General features: G+C 44.7%; 1 protein-coding gene across 9 annotated transcripts in view; it reads right to left on the reverse strand.

The window, feature by feature from the left end:
* The window catches only part of EIF4G3 (eukaryotic translation initiation factor 4 gamma 3), a 138871-nt gene that overhangs the window by 77119 nt on the left and 48674 nt on the right, over positions 1-13078 (reverse strand). The gene's annotated exons all lie outside the window — the stretch shown is intronic.

Genomic DNA, 13078 nt, shown 5'->3' on the forward strand with positions numbered 1-13078 from the left:
TGAGGAGGTTCTTGCATGTGAAAAAAAGAAACACCCACCCGGACACCTTTCTGTAGAGGTTTGGATTTGTCTGAGTGCTCAGATCACTGCACCCAGCACCTGAGAGTTCCCAGCTAAAAGCCCCCTGAGAGGGGTCACTTCAGAAAGATCTGAAAGCATTTTATATGGAGAGGAATACCCCAAATGTGCATCAGATGGAAAAACCTTTGCAAGAGCCATCTCTGCCCCCAAATGACCCCAAACAAACCCACACAGGTTTCCCTGATGTAAACCCATGTCTGCTCATAGGTCCTTTACCCAGACATTCCTTAGCTCAGTTAAATGCTAAATATTGATTAAAGCCAGGTGGGCACTAAGAGCAACACTTAGAGTACTTTATACTGAGATGTCCTGAGCCTTAATTTGTATTTTTTTTTTAATTATTATTTATATAAACTCCCTGACACAAAATGCAGCTGCCCCTGGAGCAATGTACAGGAGAGCACTTCCAGAGCCAGCAGGCAAGAGCATCACGTTGATATTGCCTTTTTATCCCCATTTTTAACAACCCAACTCAGTTTTCCTCCCAGCTGCTGAATGATTTTCCTTAAGGTAAAGCATAGCAGGGAACATGAGATGGGCTGTGTGCTGCACCAGCCCTTGAGGCTGCTCTTAAAGTCTCCTGGAAAGTTTTCCCTTGGGTGCCAGGAGTTGGCCTCAGATGCAGGTGAAGCAATCACAAACCATCACCTAGTTCCCCAGCCTGGATGGTGCCAGCAAGGATGTGCCTTTTCATCCTAAATCATCATTTATTTGTTGAGTTGGGTTTGCTCTGCCCTCCCACAGCCTGAAATCAAACCCCAACTGCAAGTCACCAAGCAGAAATCTTGCAGCATTCAGCTCTTAAAAGGCAAGAGGGAAATACACACAGACAGCAGGTCAGGCTGACCCTTCCTCCAAACCAGCAGCTTTTCTTTTCCTCAGGCTTTGGCTTCTGAACAGTCTCTATTTCATGAAAGGTGTGTACCAGCATGAAATCATCTCTCAGTAAAGCAGCAATCTCCTGATTTCCCCCAAACACAACTGCATGCTCCTGTTCCTGGGCTCTTTCAGCAGTGCCTTCAATTGACTGCAAAAATGCCAAAAACTTCCAAAGACTTGAACATTACAGCAAGATTGTATTCTTTATCTGAGATGAGAAGCAGTATTATTGCAAGGCAGAGATAACAGCTACAACTGGAGCAGCTGAAACATCCCAGAATCTCTTATTCCTACACCCTACAAGACACCTCACAAATGCAAGGTTCATTTTTTCCATCCAGGTGCTGACTTACAAACCCCAGCAGCATCAAGTCACAGGGATGATGAGGCTGCTGCTCTCTCTGTCTCACTTCCCATTCTCCCAGATGCTGCAGAGATGACTGAACTGGACGTGGGTTTTGACCTAAATTTACTACATTGGCCATAGAAAAAATCAAGTACTTTCTCACTGAGTTACTGAGCTCCCAATGGTGGCACCTCAGGAGATGCCTGGGATTCAGCTACCTCACTGTGGAGTTAGAAACCCGAGGGAAAAGTTCAGACACCAAGGAATTAGATCTTTTAACCCACCTGCACTCATAGATCAATCCCATGGGAAGACAAAACAGCCCCTTGAGACTTTCTCAATGTCTGTCTGTCCCCTCTGGTCTCAGTTTTGCTTGGGGTGATGTTACTGAGCTAGAAAAACCCACCTTGGTGACAAACACCTAACAAAACCACAACATCTTCACTTCAGCATCATTTCTACATGTACAAGCAATAAAGTCCCATGGGGAAAGAGAAATTAATGCCAAGAGAGCTTGCAGAAACCCCACAGGAGTGAACTGTGCTTGACACATCAAAAAGCATTCCCTTGGACCTGGCCCAGTGTCACCACACCACCTGGAACCCTGTGCTGCATCCACCCCAGCTGAAGGCAACCATGACATTGTTCAGCTCTTGGATTTCTTTTGAACATTCTTTTTATGATTATTTTGGTCACTAGATGATTCCAATTTATCTTTTCCCATTTTTCCTGGCGTGCCCTGCAGTGGGCAGAACAGGGTCATGGCAAACTCTGATGCTGCTGTCTGCAATGACTGAATCACTTTGAGTAGGTTAGGAAACAAATCAGCAATGGTTGTCTCTGATATAGAGGAGCAGCTCTACAAATATTACAAATGATAATGGAGAAGCCTGAATGATTACATTTATTCATTTCAGGCTTTTCTACAGGTTACCTTTTCCCAGGCAGAAAAGGACCTGGGAGTCTGGATCGACAAGAAGCTGAACATGAGCCAGCAGTGTGCCCAGGTGGCCAAGAAAGCCAATGGCATCCTGGCCTGTATCCGGAACAGCATTGCCAGCAGGTCCAAGGAAGTGAATCTGCCCCTGTACTCAGCCCTCGTGAGGCCACACCTTGAGTCCTGTGTCCAGTTCTGGGCCCCCCAGTTCAGGAAGGATATCGAGGTCCTGGAGCAGGTCCAAAGGAGGGCAACCAGGCTGGTGAAGGGACTCGAGCACAGACCCTATGAGGAGAGGCTGAGAGAGCTGGGGCTGTTCAGCCTGAAGAAGAGGCGGCTCAGGGGAGACCTCATCGCTCTCTACAACTACCTGAAAGGAGGCTGTAGCGAGGTGGGGGTTGGGCTCTTTTACCAAACGACTTTCAACAAGACAAGAGGGCATGGACTTAAGTTGTGCCAGGGGAAGTTTAGGTTAGATATTAGAAAGAATTTCTTTACGGAAAGAGTGATCCGTCATTGGAATGGGCTGCCCACTGAAGTGGTAGATTCTCCGTCCCTGGAGATATTTAAAAAAAGACTGGATGTGGCACTCAGTGCCATGGTCTAGCAACCGCAACGGTGGTTCAAGGGTTGGACTCGATGATCTCTGAGGTCCCTTCCAACCCAGCCAATTCTATGATTCTATGATTCTATGAAATAATGCATAAAAGCAAATTTTCACACCCCTCCTGTGAACTATCCAAGCTCTGCAGCTTTAAAAATAGCACAACAATGATTAAACCAATAAATAAGGGTAATTCCCCTCTAAACGCTCACACTTTGGATCTTGTTATTTACAATGATGCTTCCACTGCATCTCATCAAATGTACATCAGATGAAATCCAAGTCCTCATTCACAGCTATCTGTTCAGATGTGCAGGTTTTTTGGTATCCACTGCACCAGGAATTTCAATTTTTGGAAGCAGCTCATTTCAGATTACCTGGCCTCCCTGAAATCAGTTTGTCCTCATCATAACATCTCTGTAAAATGAAAATACATGGCAATTTGCTCTGCTGATTCTCTATAAACCAATGCTGCTCCCCTGTAAGATGCATCAATAACTTGCAAACATTCTGTTTTTTCTGCAGATATTGGTATGGATTACTTGGAGCAGTCAAAGCCTCATTAAAATCAATGATGCAAGCCCCAGAGCTCTTCTGTTTCTATTTTAAAGAACATTTAACACAGTTACAGTGCAGCTCCCCTGCTCCTGACAAAGGGGATACGACCAGCTTCTAACACTGGTAGCAACTCTTTGCACATGGTATTTACTGGGAAGCTTCAACATTTGGATTCAGATGGAGGCAAAGAATAAACAGGAACTGTGACTGTTCACTGTGTTTATTTATATTTGTAGGGATTTTTTTTTCAAAAGCCATTTCCTCAAAATGCCAGGAACTCAGTTAGCTCCAGGTGTCTCAGTCTCTAAAGGCTGGGTTTTAGGGATTCACCAAACTGCAGGCAAGAAGACTGAGCAGGGAAAAGCTTGCATCATTCCCCATTTTTCCCAGAAACCTCCAGGAGAATTCCCTGTGCTGGAAATACAAGAATCATAGGATCACAGGATGTCAGCTTGGAAGGGACCCCAAGGACCATCAATCAGGTCCAACTCTTCTAATGTTACTCTTGATGTGAGATGGCTCAGCACCCATCGAGCTGAGACCTCAAACTAAGAAGTTGGGGAATCCACCCCTTCCCCTGGGAGACCATTCCAAGCTCTGACTCTCCTCATGGGGAAAAATTTTCCTCTTGTGTCCCATGGGAATCTCCCCAGGAGCACCTTGTGCCCATTGCCCCTTGGCTTCCCCATGGGATTCCTTGTCCACAGGGAGTCTCCATCTGCTCTGAACCCCCTTGAAGTACTGAACATGGTCCTGAGGTCTCCCCTGAACATTCTATTCTCAAGGCTGAACAGACAGAACTCAGCTTTTAAAAGGATAAAAATACCCTGGCCCAAGAGGAACTGCTTCTCTGGCCAACGTAGCTCCACCACTGGTATCTTTATTCCTCTGCAGCACTTCGTCTCAGGGTCTCTCATCTGTGTCATTACCTGTCCCACTCCAGTCTAAACAACCTTTTTTATGGCTTTGTGTGATTTAGCATCACACATTCAAGTGGGCAAAGACGGCAAACTGAACAGGGAACCAGTCCCAAGAGCCACAAAACTATAGGGATTATTCCTACTTGAACAGAAGTCATCAGATTCCCACCCAGGGAAGGCAGTGAAGGAAATGTGGTTTCCTCTTCCCTGGACAAAGACAGTTTGTGCAGAGGAGGTAACACAGACACAAAACTCCCTCTCTTTGCCTTCCTGTCTAAGACACTGTGGTTCCTATTCTTGTAGGGATGCCAGGAAGGAGGAGGGTGAAAAGGCAGAGCAAGACACAGTGTCACTCTTGGACACTTAGTTCAGGCTCACCTTGTGTTGTTAACACAACAACTGCAATTATTTGATCAGCAACTCTACTGCTGAATGCAACCATCCCTTAGCATGGGGCAAGGGGAAATAAACCCCACAGCTCTGGGGAGGAAAGAACAATTTTTCTGGTTTGGTTTTTGGTTTTGTTTATTTAAAGAGAAAAAAAAAAAAGATAAGGTGCTCAGGTTGATAAACCCATGTCCAGTTTCAGACTGTGGTGAGCTGAAGACTCAGAGTGAAATAAATAAAACAAGAATAATTATGAGGCTATTATATTATTATTGGAGTGGGCAAATGTCCTGCTAGTGGCCATCCCCCTCCCAAAGTTTATTAAATCCATCAAGATGGACTCTGCCTAGGTTCAAGACTTATTAATGAAGGCAGGAGGGCAAGGGAAATGCCACCTTATCTTTTCATAACATCTGTAAATACTGGTATGGATTAACTCAGCATCATACAGAAAGTTAAATGCCAGTCCCTGCTCTGCTCACAGGCTGGGATGGGCTGGGAATGACCACCACATAATTCATTGAATTGGTATTTTCCATACTGAAGGTGCTCAAGTGTATGTCTGTGCCTTGTGGGGGAGAAATCCCAGCATTTCCACAGCTGGAAGCAGCCCTGTGAATCTCAGCAGACAGATCCTTGACTTTACAAAGTGCCTTTCACTGGTCTGATCCAAATTTTGTTCCAATTTAACCAAAAAAATCAGCTTTGAGGATGAACACTTGTGCTCAGGAACCCAACCTGCAGTCAGCTGAGCCTCCTACTCCAGTGCTCATGTCAAAACAGCATCAATGAGTTTGCAGCTTTCCTCCTACTTTCCTCCAAGACTCAAAAACCTCCAAAAACGTGTGATCTTCTGTCTGGCTCTAAGGATGTTTCCATCCATGGAAATATTCAAAACCCAAGTGGTCCAGAGTAACCTGCTCTATGTGACCCTGCTTTGAGCAGATCCTTGGACTGGATGATCTCCAGGTCTCTTCCCTTTTTATGAGGCAGCAACAGCAATCAGCTACCAGATTTCAGGTTTGCTCCATCACACAGAAATGCCACTGCATAAAACTCTGACATTTCAAGCATCTGAACTCCTGGTTTCTAACAGCACCATAAGGAGGGCTCTATGGAGAACATTGCTACAGCTCTCCCAGGACCCAGAAGTGGAATTCCTGCTCCATAACCACCAAATCCTTTTGTGCTCTTTGTCGTGAGTGGGAAGCAGTATGAGAACTCAGCTTGCAGAAAAATTCTTGATGGTTTTCAAACCTTCATCTCTGCCAGGCAGTCCTGAAGGCAGAAACAGCTCCAGAGGTTGCTCCTCAGCTCCCCAGTCTGACACAACAGCAAATGGTGGACCCCAGTAATTCCAGGGCTCCTTCTCCCCAGCTTTATCTAACTGCAGGGATATTTTATTTACAAAATGGAGCCCTGACTTTTGTACTGCCTTCAGTGTTTATCAGGACACACTGCCTTCTCTAACACACTGCATTTGTTTAAAAACCACTTATTTTCTGGCGTGTGCAAGGAAACATCCATTAAATGTGTGGAACAGAAGGTATTGCAGAAGGAAGAGCAGAACAGGAATTATTAAACATAAGAAAGTACCAAGTTGCCTCACATTACTTTGTCTCCCTGCATTCTGAACAAAAATGGGGTTCAACAAGTGGTAAAGTCTGAAAAGTATCAGAATAAAGCAGAGGCCACGTGCTTGTGAGCATGGAAAGCACACACAGAGAAGTCCTGAAGAAAGAAATCTGTAGAATTTCACAACAGCTGCAGAGAAGTTTGATTTTCTATTAAAAATGCTACTTCAAGCCAAAAAAAAAAAAAAAAAAAAAAAAAGCTTGCAGTTGTATAACTGCTTTTGATTCACAACAGTATCACAAGCCAGAAGAAAACTCTTCCTTTAGATCATGCATCCAGGATGTTGTGTGGCCAAGACACCTACTGTGAGAGCTTTCTTATCCAAAATAATGCCATTTACACCAGGGTGGATGGGCCAGGGAAGTCTTTGAGCCAGTCTGGGGTTATTCCTGCAAGAAACTCAAGCAGCAGTAAAAAAAACCTGTGTATCTTCTCCCACTGGGCACACAAGACCACATGGAGAAATATTAAATGCACCATTCAGAGCAGCAAACCCCTGAAAACAGCAGCAGCAGTGAGGGGGTGGGTCTGCAAGCAGACTTGGCCCTCAGCAGACTCAGCATTTGTGCTGCAATCTTTGTACATGATAAAAATGTACTGATTTGCCTTTCTTTCCTCTCATTAGGATTTTTTTTTAAAAAGGAAAAAAAAAAAAAAAGAAAAGAATGAAAGGCTGTTTCTAGTCCTTTTAAAGTGCAGAAATATTTAAAGTAATTCATTCATCCCACCTACATCATGCTTTTTCAAAGTTACTGTCTGTGAGGTTGAAGTGGGATTCAGGTTTGTAGCATTCAGCAGCATTCCAGGCTATGGGATTGCCTCCCCACCACCTCACACCTCCCTTCCTGCAGCTCTCACACCCAGGTGCTCTCCCTAAATTAAAGACACCCATGAAGTTGAGCATCCCTACAGGAAAGCACCCTGAAACCCCAAAGAGAGACACAGATGTGCTTTGTGCTTCCAGCACAGATTTGTCCAGATTTAAATGAAAGAGGCAAAAGGCACAGCAATGAATCAAAAATAATGAAATATGTTACATGAGCAAATATTCCCAGCTTTATTAACCCAATCAAAAACCTACTAATCCTATTACAAAACAGAGTTCAGCTGCACTTCCAGCAGGTCTTTATAACATAAAGGCCAAAAGAAGATTACACTTCTCCTGGATTTACCAGCTATTAACTAACTCACATTGTGAAATCTCCACCTGCAGTTCTATATTCCTGCAAGCTCAGAATTAGCAAGCTGCATTAAAAAGAATGTTGGGAAGAAGCCTGACCAGGATGTACAGAAGCACATGCAAGAAAAGAAGTACTGGAGGGCAAATTCTTGACTGCTCAGAAGGAGACATTAATGGATGTCTCTGGGAGGCAGGTTTCTTACCCACAAAGCACCAGCAAGAGTTCTGTTGTTCTTAATTTTCTTTATCCTCATTATCTGTAATGGATAAAAGAGCCAAGAAACAAGTCAGAGGGGACACATAAACTCTCTTGGCTGGCTGGAGCTTAATTCCTTCACTTATGCAAAGAGAATTCTGTGCCCACATCATTGTGGTCACAAAGATGGCTGCTAATTAATATCCCAGCTGACAACTCTACCTGCTCTCCAACTTAGAGGATACTCCATGGTTTTATTAAGCATGAATTGTTACAAAGAGATCTTATATAAAACAAGGAGATTCCTGTACAGAAAAACTGAGTGAAGAGTTCCCTGAAAAGTTTAGAGAATCAGCTCTGACCAAAGCATCCACAAAAGATGCTCTCCAAAGAAAAACTGACAGAAGGGTGTTTGGACAAATTAGGGAAATTAGGGAGCCCCCCGTGCACCAGGGGTCATGAAGTTTGTTATCTGGCCTTACACAACAAACCCAGAAAGCACCAAACAGTGACTGGGACACTCACTATGTCCCAGGACACTTGATTTTTGGTTGCAATCAAATCACATCCCTCCTCCCATTCCAATCCATTAATAAATGTCACTTTATTAAAAGATTATAAAATCTAAACTGAACTTCCAATAATGGGAGGGAAATGTTGACTAAATATCATGGTTATAACAGGATTCCAGCTCCTGTAGAAAGGATCCAAGATAATAAAAGAGGGGCTTGGGGATTGGTGATAAACACACCACAGATGGCCCAGACACGCTGCCTGGCACGGATTCCCAGACCTTAAGGTACCAAGGAATGTCTCTCTGCTATTACAAGCACTAATTTAGCAAGGGTGACATTTTTGAGGACCAGAATGAGACCACAAAACTCTTCACTTAAAGCACAGAACCAGCTGGTAACAAGTTGCAGCTAGTACAGTCTGTTTTGGATTGAAATCAGGCACCTAGAAGTCAAGGTCTCTGTACAGCAAGCTCCTGAGAATTCAGTTTTCTTGCACTTTTGTTTTCTGTGGCTCGATCTCGACACTGTCAGAAATGGATAAGGGATTATTAAACACAGCTGTCAATAACCACAGCAGCTTCCTTGGGAGATGCCAAAGGGTCCTCTGCTAACTGGATACTCCATCATTTCAGCTGTGGGCACCAAGTGCTGATCTGCTCAGTGCAGTATGTTCTTAACAAGAGCTAACACTTTCCCTGCCTGCAGAGGAAATTCCTGGCAATTTGTTCCAAGAAGGGTGGGTTGGCACTTACAAACTGTGGTCTCAGACTAAAAGAATCCCTCTGTGCACACCGGAGCCCATGGTTTTTAAGCTTTGACATTTAAAGCCAAGAGCCTTTTCCAGACCAGTCCTTTCATCACCAGAACCCACTGCACTTGTTCCTCGGGACCATTCCAAACACTCCTAGGTCACAAAGAGGGATGCAATTGTATTTTCCTGGAGCTCCGAGCTTCACACACTGCCTCCTGCTCAGTCAAGGAGCCTTTTCCTTCTCTTTAGCTCCCTCACTGGACAAAGGGAAGGGTGTTGCTGCTGCTTCCCTCCCTCCAAGCCCCAGCCTTCTTGCTCTGGAAGCGTTCTGCTCTCTCCTTATTCCCATCATAATGTGGCTATGCCATAAATTCTGTTCCCTGTGTAACATAAAGCTGGAGCTGGGGGCAGATTTACACTGGCTCAGCTGCTTTGCATTAACTGCCTCTGGGAAAGCTCTTTACCTGCACTGCTCACTGCACTGTCCCACATCCATCATGGGAGGAGAGGGCTCAGCCAGCACTCACCTCGTGGTGCCTAGGACATGGTAAATCCATGCCCTCCCTCCTCTCAGGATAACCTGCTCCCAGTGCCATGCCCAGGGAGAAACTTCTCTCTTTTTCCATGACTTCTCCTTTCCTCTGTACTCCAAGTAAGCAAACTATCTCAAACCAGCCACTTCTAAAGCCCACAACCCAAGAGAAGAGGCAGAGGACTCGCACCCTTCCTCTCTCTCTTTCCAAGGGGCCCTTTGGTGTGAAATGTAACAGAAATAGGAAATTTTATGTACACGGGGCCACATCTGGCCATAACATCACTGCAACAACATGTGCTGTGCATTCCCCAATGCTGGCAGAGTTCAACACATTCCTGAGAGCAGCAGGATGACTTCAAGGCCCTGGAATTTGGGAACCAGAAACACTGTCTCTTGCTAGGGAGACGGGGGTGTGGGACTGTTTCACATCACTGCCAAACTCTTCTTGTTTTGCTGCAGAACCTAATTCTGAAGGGCAGAAGTGCCAGAGGCTGGTCATTATGAAAGACTTTGGAGGAAGTCAAACAGCAAGTCTGTCTCTTGTTTTGGCTACGTGAAAAGGAAAAGGTAGAAGAATAAGTGAAAAAGACAGCAAACTGCAGCACTGCAGGACCATCTGCTTCTGCTTTTTAAAATAAAGGAAAGCCAACTACAAACATAGGTTTGCACCTGATTTTTCTGCCCATGGAAGACAGTAAATACCCCATGCATCTCCTGATCTGGGGTTCCCAAAGTCTCTCTTACAACCCACTCAACATGATGCTGTCATCTCATCACACACAAGACCTAAAACACTGGTCCAGTCCAGCACTGCCTGTGCCCAGAGCTTGTGTAAGGGACAGGAGTTCCTTTTCTCACTTACTAGCATTTAAAGATAATTCCTCATCTCCCACCACCCAGACTGAGTGGAACAAGCAGCATTAGAGCAGCCAGGACAGGGAGGGGATCAGCTGTGGAACAGCAGCACTCATTAACTCTCTGTTCTCCATGACACAGCTTAAGAGTCCCTCTTGGAACTCTGAGCTCCCAGAAGAGGGATGCTGAGATGCCACCTAAATGAAAACAAGGGACTGACCTCTGCTGAGCCCTGGACTGGCACTTAACACTCAGGAGTAATTTGTGACCACACTCATTCTACCACTGGCACAATTATTTTTAGACCTAAATGATACCAAAAGCCCCAAAATATACATAAGTATTTTCATTCACTACTGTCCAAACAGCAGTCCCTACCTTGGAAAGACTCAGTCTGGTGAGGATTCATTCAGTCATGGTTCTGGTGGAGAAATCAATGACCTTGATAAAACCCTCAGTCAGATGAAGTTGTCTTTTTATTACTTCTTTAATGACTGGGTCAAATCCAGACCAGGCACCCCCTGCCATGCACAGACACACACCACAACAGGCACAACAGGATCAATGCAAAAACCACCTTTGTTCAATGTTCAGTCATCAAGGTAGTGTGGGCTGCTCAGATGCAGTTTGTGAAGTGTTACATTGCTGGTAAAGAAATCAATTAACAAAGCATTCATCAGAACACCAGGCCAGCTCCCAGCTCGGGTCCCTTTATCTCTAAAGGGAAATAGCAGGGTTTAAAGGGTCCAGGAATCAGACAAAAAGAACAATTACAGCATGGAAAACCTTGAAGTGATGAGAGATTTAAAGGATTTTGATTGTTTACCTAAAAGAAAGCAAATAAATGAAAGCATGACATAAGTTCACAAAACTACAGGTGGTCTGGAAATGGGAAACTTCCCTTCACCTCATTTCTTAAGGCAAGCACAAGAGGGCATTCAATGAAACCCACAGGAGACAAATGAGGGATGCAATGAAAAGGTAATACTTTCATCCAACACTCTGCTTAACTAGGGAACTTCTTACCAAAATACAATGCTGGAACCCAACACCTGACAGGGGCTGAGGTGAGATATATGTGAGAATATTCAGAATTCTAGTGTTAAAAACCCCACAACAACCCAAAAGATTTAAGCTTATACAAAACTCTAAGAGTTCAGAGGTACACAGGACTTTCTCTGGGGACAGGTGATCCTCCAGCTGTTTATGTCAGGAGTCCTGATCCTCTTTTAAGCTCTACTTGTGGAAGTGTCCTAAGTGCAGGAACTTCCATTGGGATGCTCCACCAGTTGCAAATGAGGTCAGCTGAGAGGGAAGATACCTGGCCAGAGGCAACGCAGCCCTGTGAATGAACAGCACCCCCCAGTTTTGCTCTTTTCCTGCTTTGCAGAAATCACTTTGGAAAAGCTCCCCAGACCTCCCTCCTCTAGAGTCCCCAAAAAAGCACAATGACCAATGCTTTGCCTGGCTGAGAAGCTTGGATCTTGCTTTTTCTTCTTGCTAAGCACACCAGGACCAGCCTCATGCTGTCAGAGGACAAATATCCCTCCCAGAGCTCTGGAGGATCCTCAGCTGACAGGGAGGACATGAGGTCAAACTGCTCTTACCAGGGACAAGGAGTGACACGACTGACACTTGACTCCAAGCTGAGAAGAGGCAGCAGAACAGGAAGGCAGAGTTTGCCTGCCTGGCTGGAGCAGGGATTTGGCACAGAGCCTGCTCCCTACGTAGGCACTGACTCAACAGGAAAATATTAACTGATGAAAAAAAAACCCAAAAAAAAAAACCACCACCCTTGAGTAGAGTACTTTTTTTGAAGAGACTGCCTAGAATGTTCTCTTGTTTCCTCTCTCCTCTGCCACACAATGAGCTTCCCTCTGGGGATGAGGTACCAGGAATTAATTTTTTGATAGGTGACATCAGCCTGATGACATTTTAGGGTTTGCTCTGCAGCCCTGCTGTGTTCCCCCTCTATTACATGAGGCTCAAGTCTTCAAACCAGAGGCTTTATTTCCAGTTCCCAAGCACAAGAAACTGCTCCCATACTGCTGACTAATGCCTGCAATGCTACTTGTGATCCTGAATAGACACTTCAGCCTCTACTTTCCCACTCCATAAAGGATGAGTTTTGCACATTTTTCAACACAACCACAGGCTTCCAGTTTTCCCACCAGGTTTTGCCTTGAATAGGTAACATTAAGGTGATGTGTTCCTCACACGACCTGATTTTTTTTTTCCATGTATCTCCCAGTCTAAAAGGTCACTTGCAGTTTAATATTTCATCCAAATTAAAGAGGCTGGCAGGACCAGAAAGCTTTCTCCCAGCACTGGGATGCACTCCAGGCTCTCAGCACCACACCTGTCCCCAGCTATTGTCTCTCCTCCCACCCAACACCTTGTTCAGGATGAAACCTCACTCCTTGGCAGCCAACCTACTCACATCTTCCATTGATTCCAACAAGTGTTAATTAAACAAGGGCAAACAAAACATAAAGCTTGCCTTTATCTCAAAGCTCAATGCTTTTACTTACCCCACTTCCTCCCATCTTTTATCTCCCCTCTTTCTCCATCCCATTACCTGTCTCTTTTGCTCCTTCCTTTTCTAAGATAACCTTCTCCACTCTCACATCAACCCTGTAGGAATATTCATCCCATGAAGATTACAAAAAGACCAATTTATTTCCCCATTCTTATTATAA

Source organism: Calypte anna, chromosome 21, assembly GCF_003957555.1.
Source record: "Calypte anna isolate BGI_N300 chromosome 21, bCalAnn1_v1.p, whole genome shotgun sequence".
Classification (NCBI taxonomy): Eukaryota; Metazoa; Chordata; class Aves; order Apodiformes; family Trochilidae; genus Calypte; species Calypte anna.